The sequence below is a fragment of the Pseudophryne corroboree genome, chromosome 11 (genome assembly GCF_028390025.1).
Source record: "Pseudophryne corroboree isolate aPseCor3 chromosome 11, aPseCor3.hap2, whole genome shotgun sequence".
NCBI lineage: Eukaryota > Metazoa > Chordata > Amphibia > Anura > Myobatrachidae > Pseudophryne > Pseudophryne corroboree.
This window is the reverse complement of record NC_086454.1, coordinates 129,450,168-129,457,667: the sequence shown is the minus strand read 5'-3', so window position 1 is coordinate 129,457,667 and position 7,500 is coordinate 129,450,168. Positions and strand designations below refer to the sequence as shown.

Genomic DNA, 7,500 nt, shown 5'->3' with positions numbered 1-7,500 from the left:
CATGCTGATAGTTCCAACAAGTTTTTCACTATTATTATGAAACTATGGTAAGAGCTTTCCAATAATTTAACTTTAATGATAGCACAAAAACACACACATTAGGAGGTTTTTAATACTTCTCACCCTGTTGTACACCTGTTCTGTTTCTGCTGACAGGCATGGTATTATCATTTCAGCTCACTACAGGACACTCTAACACAAAGTTGGAGAGCCATTAAAAATATGTCCAACTTTTCAATATTTTCTATATAATTCAATTAAAGCAAAGACAGCTAATTTTTGCATTTATTTGATTTTCTGAAAAAGTTATATACTACATGCCTCAATTAAGGATATTGCAAATTTGTAGAATTTTTTTGTGAAAAGTCTACATTGGGACAAAAAGCGACAATAAAATGATAACAGAGATTTGAAATTTGCAGAAGATTTTTTTCCATCACTAAGCAGACTGAACATACATGGTGCTGAAAGCAAGGCTCCATTGCTCAGGGGTTAGAACACTGATCTTGTAAACAAGGGGTCGTGAGTTCAAATCTCACTGGGGCCTAGTGCTACTTTCTTGTTACTGCTGCTAAAATATAAATTGCAGCTCCCAATGTTGAAATAGTCTGCTCAAGAGCTTTAAGTGAGGAGAACCATTTCAATTTGGTCACACATTTGGATATTCAATTTGTACACAGAGTTATGATGTTCAGTCTAATCTGCAAATTGGTTCCAAGAGCATGTCTTAAAATTATTTTATTGTATTGACTCTGTTCATGCTGATAATCCCATCATAATTTTTCAGTATCATTACAAACTGTAGAAAGAGCTTTTCCATAATTAAACTTTAAAGATAGCAACAATGGTATATACATTGTATTGTACCGTGCATGAATCAACTTCATCAGTTGATCCAGAAGAGTTTTGAATTGACAACTGTAGCTGCCAGAAGGCTTTTTTGGTCATGTAAGCATATATAAAGTACAAATGCAAGCATACTCAAGGTAATGACCACTATTGGTCACCAATAACTCAATATAAAGACATTCTGTCATATCATTTTGAAGGCATTCCAGACTAAGGAGCACAAGGTTTGTGAGGCATGGAAAACATGACCAACATTTCCTTAATTTTATATATACACCTATTCAACATACAACAGCAAACTAAAAGTTTCTTTAAATTGTTTAATAGATTATTAACTGCATGTCCCAAGCAGGCATTTCAGCAGTGGTCATTTGTTAAAAGTGTATATTTGGAGAATGAGCTACAACTAATAATATCCAATAAGATTACTGGAATTTGAAGAAAACTCTTTTCCACCATAATTCAGACCCCGTATTGGTCACAGTTCTGGCTACTTATGTGGCTCCATCTCTCAGGGGTTAGAGCACTGGTCTCGTAAACCAGGGGTCATGAGGTCCAATCTCACTGGGACCTAGTGTTTCCCAATGTTAAAATAGTCTATGCAATATCTTTAAGTGAGGAGAACCATTTCAATTTGGTCACACATTTGGATATTCAATTTGTACACAGAGTTATGATGTTCAGTCTAACCTGCTGATTGGTTACAAGAGCATGTCTAAAACATATTTGTTGCATTTTATTGGGCCGATTCTGTTCATGCTGATAGTTCCAACAAGTTTTTCACTATTATTATGAAACTATGGTAAGAGCTTTCCAATAATTTAACTTTAATGATAGCACAAAAACACACACATTAGGAGGTTTTTAATACTTCTCACCCTGTTGTACACCTGTTCTGTTTCTGCTGACAGGCATGGTATTATCATTTCAGCTCACTACAGGACACTCTAACACAAAGTTGGAGAGCCATTAAAAATATGTCCAACTTTTTCAATATTTTCTATATAATTCAATTCAAGCAAAGACAGCTAATTTTTGCATTTATTTGATTTTCTGAAAAAGTTATATACTACATGCCTTAATCAAGGATATTGCAAATTTGTAGAATTTTTTTGTGAAAAGTCTACATTGGGACAAAAAGCGACAATAAAATGATAACAGAGATTTGAAATTTGCAGAAGATTTTTTTCCATCACTAAGCAGACTGAACATACATGGTGCTGAAAGCAAGGCTCCATAGCTCAGGGGTTAGAGCACTGGTCTTGTAAACCAGGGGTCGTGACTTCAAATCTCACAGGGGCCTAGTGCTACTTTCTTGTTACTGCTGCTAAAATATAAATTGCAGCTCCCAATGTTGAAATAGTCTGCTCAAGAGCTTTAAGTGAGGAGAACCATTTCAATTTGGTCACACATTTGGATATTCAATTTGTACACAGAGTTATGATGTTCAGTCTAATCTGCAAATTGGTTCCAAGAGCATGTCTTAAAATTATTTTATTGTATTGACTCTGTTCATGCTGATAATCCCATCATAATTTTTCAGTATCATTACAAACTGTAGAAAGAGCTTTTCCATAATTAAACTTTAAAGATAGCAACAATGGTATATACATTGTATTGTACCGTGCATGAATCAACTTCATCAGTTGATCCAGAAGAGTTTTGAATTGACAACTGTAGCTGCCAGAAGGCTTTTTTGGTCATGTAAGCATATATAAAGTACAAATGCAAGCATACTCAAGGTAATGACCACTATTGGTCACAAATAACTCAATATAAAGACATTCTGTCATATCATTTTGAAGGCATTCCAGACTAAGGAGCACAAGGTTTGTGAGGCATGGAAAACATGACCAACATTTCCTCAATTTTATATATACACCTATTCAACATACAACAGCAAACTAAAAGTTTCTTTAAATTGTTTAATAGATTATTAACTGCATGTCCCAAGCAGGCATTTCAGCAGTGGTCATTTGTTAAAAGTGTATATTTGGAGAATGAGCTACAACTAATAATATCCAATAAGATTACTGGAATTTGAAGAAAACTCTTTTCCATCATAATTCAGACCCCGTATTGGTCACAGTTCTGGCTACTTATGTGGCTCCATCTCTCAGGGGTTAGAGCACTGGTCTCGTAAACCAGGGGTCATGAGGTCCAATCTCACTGGGACCTAGTGTTTCCCAATGTTAAAATAGTCTATGCAATATCTTTAAGTGAGGAGAACCATTTCAATTTGGTCACACATTTGGATATTCAATTTGTACACAGAGTTATGATGTTCAGTCTAATCTGCTGATTGGTTACAAGAGCATGTCTAAAACATATTTGTTGCATTTTATTGGGCCGATTCTGTTCATGCTGATAGTTCCAACAAGTTTTTCACTATTATTATGAAACTATGGTAAGAGCTTTCCAATAATTTAACTTTAATGATAGCACAAAAACACACACATTAGGAGGTTTTTAATACTTCTCACCCTGTTGTACACCTGTTCTGTTTCTGCTGACAGGCATGGTATTATCATTTCAGCTCACTACAGGACACTCTAACACAAAGTTGGAGAGCCATTAAAAATATGTCCAACTTTTCAATATTTTCTATATAATTCAATTCAAGCAAAGACAGCTAATTTTTGCATTTATTTGATTTTCTGAAAAAGTTATATACTACATGCCTCAATTAAGGATATTGCAAATTTGTAGAATTTTTTTGTGAAAAGTCTACATTGGGACAAAAAGCGACAATAAAATGATAACAGAGATTTGAAATTTGCAGAAGATTTTTTTCCATCACTAAGCAGACTGAACATACATGGTGCTGAAAGCAAGGCTCCATAGCTCAGGGGTTAGAACACTGATCTTGTAAACAAGGGGTCGTGAGTTCAAATCTCACTGGGGCCTAGTGCTACTTTCTTGTTACTGCTGCTAAAATATAAATTGCAGCTCCCAATGTTGAAATAGTCTGCTCAAGAGCTTTAAGTGAGGAGAACCATTTCAATTTGGTCACACATTTGGATATTCAATTTGTACACAGAGTTATGATGTTCAGTCTAATCTGCAAATTGGTTCCAAGAGCATGTCTTAAAATTATTTTATTGTATTGACTCTGTTCATGCTGATAATCCCATCATAATTTTTCAGTATCATTACAAACTGTAGAAAGAGCTTTTCCATAATTAAACTTTAAAGATAGCAACAATGGTATATACATTGTATTGTACCGTGCATGAATCAACTTCATCAGTTGATCCAGAAGAGTTTTGAATTGACAACTGTAGCTGCCAGAAGGCTTTTTTGGTCATGTAAGCATATATAAAGTACAAATGCAAGCATACTCAAGGTAATGACCACTATTGGTCACAAATAACTCAATATAAAGACATTCTGTCATATCATTTTGAAGGCATTCCAGACTAAGGAGCACAAGGTTTGTGAGGCATGGAAAACATGACCAACATTTCCTTAATTTTATATATACACCTATTCAACATACAACAGCAAACTAAAAGTTTCTTTAAATTGTTTAATAGATTATTAACTGCATGTCCCAAGCAGGCATTTCAGCAGTGGTCATTTGTTAAAAGTGTATATTTGGAGAATGAGCTACAACTAATAATATCCAATAAGATTACTGGAATTTGAAGAAAACTCTTTTCCACCATAATTCAGACCCCGTATTGGTCACAGTTCTGGCTACTTATGTGGCTCCATCTCTCAGGGGTTAGAGCACTGGTCTCGTAAACCAGGGGTCATGAGGTCCAATCTCACTGGGACCTAGTGTTTCCCAATGTTAAAATAGTCTATGCAATATCTTTAAGTGAGGAGAACCATTTCAATTTGGTCACACATTTGGATATTCAATTTGTACACAGAGTTATGATGTTCAGTCTAACCTGCTGATTGGTTACAAGAGCATGTCTAAAACATATTTGTTGCATTTTATTGGGCCGATTCTGTTCATGCTGATAGTTCCAACAAGTTTTTCACTATTATTATGAAACTATGGTAAGAGCTTTCCAATAATTTAACTTTAATGATAGCACAAAAACACACACATTAGGAGGTTTTTAATACTTCTCACCCTGTTGTACACCTGTTCTGTTTCTGCTGACAGGCATGGTATTATCATTTCAGCTCACTACTGGACACTCTAACACAAAGTTGGAGAGCCATTAAAAATATGTCCAACTTTTCTATATTTTCTATATAATTCAATTCAAGCAAAGACAGCTAATTTTTGCATTTATTTGATTTTCTGAAAAAGTTATATACTACATGCCTCAATTAAGGATATTGCAAATTTGTAGAATTTTTTTGTGAAAAGTCTACATTGGGACAAAAAGCGACAATAAAATGATAACAGAGATTTGAAATTTGCAGAAGATTTTTTTCCATCACTAAGCAGACTGAACATACATGGTGCTGAAAGCAAGGCTCCATAGCTCAGGGGTTAGAGCACTGATCTTCTAAACCAGGGGTTGTGAGTTCAAATCTCACTGGGGCCTAGTGCTACTTTCTTGTTACTGCTGCTAAAATATAAATTGCAGCTCCCAATGTTGAAATAGTCTGCTCAAGAGCTTTAAGTGAGGAGAACCATTTCAATTTGATCACACATTTGGATATTCAATTTGTACACAGAGTTATGATGTTCAGTCTAATCTGCAAATTGGTTCCAAGAGCATGTCTTAAAATTATTTTATTGTATTGACTCTGTTCATGCTGATAATCCCATCATAATTTTTCAGTATCATTACAAACTGTAGAAAGAGCTTTTCCATAATTAAACTTTAAAGATAGCAACAATGGTATATACATTGTATTGTACCGTGCATGAATCAACTTCATCAGTTGATCCAGAAGAGTTTTGAATTGACAACTGTAGCAGCCAGAAGGCTTTTTTGGTCATGTAAGCATATATAAAGTACAAATGCAAGCATACTCAAGGTAATGACCACTATTGGTCACAAATATCTCAATATAAAGACATTCTGTCATATCATTTTGAAGGCATTCCAGACTAAGGAGCACAAGGTTTGTGAGGCATGGAAAACATGACCAACATTTCCTCAATTTTATATATACACCTATTCAACATACAACAGCAAACTGAAAGTTTCTTTAAATTGTTTAATAGGTTATTAACTGCATGTCCCAAGCAGGCATTTCAGCAGTGGTCATTTGTTAAAAGTGTATATTTGGAGAATGAGCTACTGCTAATAATATCCAATAAGATTACTGAAATTTGAAGAAAACTCTTTTCCACCATAATTCAGACCCCGTATTGGTCACAGTTCTGGCTACTTATGTGGCTCCATCTCTCAGGGGTTAGAGCACTGGTCTCTTAAACCAGGGGTCATGAGGTCCAATCTCACTGGGACCTAGTGTTTCCCAATGTTAAAATAGTCTATGCAATATCTTTAAGTGAGGAGAACCATTTCAATTTGGTCACACATTTGGATATTCAATTTGTACACAGAGTTATGATGTTCAGTCTAATCTGCTGATTGGTTACAAGAGCATGTCTAAAACATATTTGTTGCATTTTATTGGGCCGATTCTGTTCATGCTGATAGTTCCAACAAGTTTTTCACTATTATTATGAAACTATGGTAAGAGCTTTCCAATAATTTTACTTTAATGATAGCACAAAAACACACACATTAGGAGGTTTTTAATACTTCTCACCCTGTTGTACACCTGTTCTGTTTCTGCTGACAGGCATGGTATTATCATTTCAGCTCACTACAGGACACTCTAACACAAAGTTGGAGAGCCATTAAAAATGTCCAACTTTTTCAATATTTTCTATATAATTCAATTCAAGCAAAGACAGCTAATGTTTGCATTTATTTGATTTTCTGAAAAAGTTATATACTACATGCCTCAATCAAGGATATTGCAAATTTGTAGAATTTTTTTGTGAAAAGTCTACATTGGGACAAAAAGCGACAATAAAATGATAACAGAGATTTGAAATTTGCAGAAGATTTTTTTCCATCACTAAGTAGAATGAACATACATAGTGCTGAAGGCAAGGTTCCATAGCTCAGGGGTTAGAGCACTGGTCTTGTAAACCAGGGGTCGTGAGTTCAAATCTCACTGGGGCCTAGTGCTACTTTCTTGTTACTGCTGCTAAAATATAAATTGCAGCTCCCAATGTTGAAATAGTCTGCTCAAGAGCTTTAAGTGAGGAGAATCATTTCAATTTGGTCACACATTTGGATATTCAATTTGTACACAGAGTTATGATGTTCAGTCTAATCTGCAAATTGGTTCCAAGAGCATGTCTTAAAATTATTTTATTGTATTGACTCTGTTCATACTGATAATCCCATCATAATTTTTCAGTATCATTACAAACTGTAGAAAGAGCTTTTCCATAATTAAACTTTAAAGATAGCAACAATGGTATATACATTGTATTGTACCGTGCATGAATCAACTTCATCAGTTGATCCAGAAGAGTTTTGAATTGACAACTGTAGCTGCCAGAAGGCTTTTTTGGTCATGTAAGCATATATAAAGTACAAATGCAAGCATACTCAAGGTAATGACCACTATTGGTCACAAATATCTCAATATAAAGACATTCTGTCATATCATTTTGAAGGCATTCCAGACTAAGGAGCACAAGGTTTGTGAGGC

The 7,500-nt window shown here is 34.8% G+C and overlaps 4 non-coding genes across 4 annotated transcripts; all 4 read left to right on the top strand.

Annotated features, from left to right (window-relative positions):
• The first annotated feature begins 2,079 nt into the window (after window positions 1-2,079).
• Window positions 2,080-2,152, top strand: TRNAT-UGU (transfer RNA threonine (anticodon UGU)). The gene has a single exon. It is a non-coding gene; the product is annotated as a tRNA-Thr (tRNA).
• A 1,531-nt stretch (window positions 2,153-3,683) lies between these two features.
• TRNAT-UGU (transfer RNA threonine (anticodon UGU)) lies at window positions 3,684-3,756 on the top strand. The gene has a single exon. It is a non-coding gene; the product is annotated as a tRNA-Thr (tRNA).
• A 1,531-nt stretch (window positions 3,757-5,287) lies between these two features.
• Window positions 5,288-5,360, top strand: TRNAR-UCU (transfer RNA arginine (anticodon UCU)). Its single transcript has one exon. It is a non-coding gene; the product is annotated as a tRNA-Arg (tRNA).
• A 1,530-nt stretch (window positions 5,361-6,890) lies between these two features.
• On the top strand, window positions 6,891-6,963 carry TRNAT-UGU (transfer RNA threonine (anticodon UGU)). Its single transcript has one exon. It is a non-coding gene; the product is annotated as a tRNA-Thr (tRNA).
• Window positions 6,964-7,500: the final 537 nt, after the last annotated feature.